Genomic DNA, 785 nt, shown 5'->3' with positions numbered 1-785 from the left:
ATGCAATATTCATAGCACCCACGATCACTATAAATACACTTCCATGGTGCTCGATTGCAAAATATAACAGAATCTCCATACATAATACAGAAGCAAAACATTTATTCAGACACCATAAAACCAAATTCCAAAACCAGTAAGCTGATTCCATCATAGTAGCAAAGAAGTTAATGAGCCATAATGGCACAGAGAGTCATGCCATCCTTTACCATTCCCACAAACCAATATTTTTACTCATAAGCCTGACTAGCTCCCTGAGCTGTATGCTCTCCTCCTCCCAGTCTAGCTAGCTCTGACTCCCAGCTTCCTGTGTGCTCTGCTCCACCCTTCAGCAAACTCCTCCAACCACAGATTCCATGTGATTACATTCAGCCTATTGGGAGGCAGAGTTTATTTTCAAAGCAGAGAAGATCTTGAAATTCCCATTACCACTAAACTAGGCCCAAAGCTATGGAACACATCACGTATGTGTGTGTCATCCTTACACAGAGACCATGCTAATCTTCTCTGTATCTTTCCAGTTTTAGTACAGGTACTGCTGAAGCAAATATACATAATAAAAATGAATATAACTTTGCAAATTGAATCAAATTGAATTTTCTGAGCCCTCAAATAGGCATTGACTTGTCTACTATATCTTATCTACAGGTATTCAACACTAAGGAAATAATAATAATAACAAATATTTACATAGTGCTTTAAGGTTTGGAAAGCATTTTACAGTATTATTTCATTTGAGTGTCACAACAAGCCTGTACAGCAGGTTCTATCATTATTATCCTCCA

The 785-nt window shown here is 37.7% G+C and overlaps 1 non-coding gene across 1 annotated transcript; it reads right to left on the bottom strand.

Annotated features, from left to right (window-relative positions):
• Nucleotides 1–444: 444 nt before the first annotated feature.
• LOC138156148 (U6 spliceosomal RNA) lies at nucleotides 445–547 on the bottom strand. Its single transcript, XR_011167086.1, has one exon. It is a non-coding gene; the product is annotated as a U6 spliceosomal RNA (small nuclear RNA).
• Between the last annotated feature and the right edge of the window lie 238 nt (nucleotides 548–785).

The sequence above is a fragment of the Petaurus breviceps genome, unplaced genomic scaffold (genome assembly GCF_028583685.1).
Source record: "Petaurus breviceps papuanus isolate PSGF00001 unplaced genomic scaffold, PetGlider_PUasm1.0 98, whole genome shotgun sequence".
Classification (NCBI taxonomy): domain Eukaryota; kingdom Metazoa; phylum Chordata; class Mammalia; order Diprotodontia; family Petauridae; genus Petaurus; species Petaurus breviceps.
Note: the sequence above shows the minus strand (reverse complement) of the source record. Positions and strands in the feature narration are given on the sequence as shown.